Source organism: Octopus bimaculoides, chromosome 2 (assembly GCF_001194135.2).
Source record: "Octopus bimaculoides isolate UCB-OBI-ISO-001 chromosome 2, ASM119413v2, whole genome shotgun sequence".
Classification (NCBI taxonomy): Eukaryota; Metazoa; Mollusca; class Cephalopoda; order Octopoda; family Octopodidae; genus Octopus; species Octopus bimaculoides.
This window is the reverse complement of record NC_068982.1, coordinates 115,985,180-115,985,695: the sequence shown is the minus strand read 5'-3', so window position 1 is coordinate 115,985,695 and position 516 is coordinate 115,985,180.

Sequence of the window (516 nt, the reverse complement as noted above, 5' to 3'; positions counted from 1 at the left end):
TAGGTTCAACCATAATCTTTATTTGATTTTAACTTTTAATCTTGCAGTATACTGACAAGGACAAGATTTATTTCTTTAGTATTTTCCAATATTTTTTCTGAGTTTCACTTTTATCTGTTATCGTTTTAATTTTTTTAAAAACTTTATTTGATCTGTCGTCATTATTTGATTATGTCAATGCGGCGAGCTGGCAGAATCGTTAGCGCACCGGGCAAAATGCGTAGTGGCATTTCGTCCGTCTTAAAGACATTCTGAGTTCAAATTCCGCCGCGGTCGACTTTGCCTTTCATCCTTTTGGGGTCGATAAACTAAGTACCAGTTGATTACTGGGTCGATATATTCAACCAGTCCCCTCCCCCAAATTTTCAGGCCTTGTGCCTATAGTAGAAAGGATTATTTAACTATATCCTGGCTTCCCAATTCATCGTTTATATATTGAGAAAATGTATGGTTTAATTAGTTTACTTTATCTTGCTTTACAATGCTGACTTCGGGATTCCATGAATAGTTCTATTA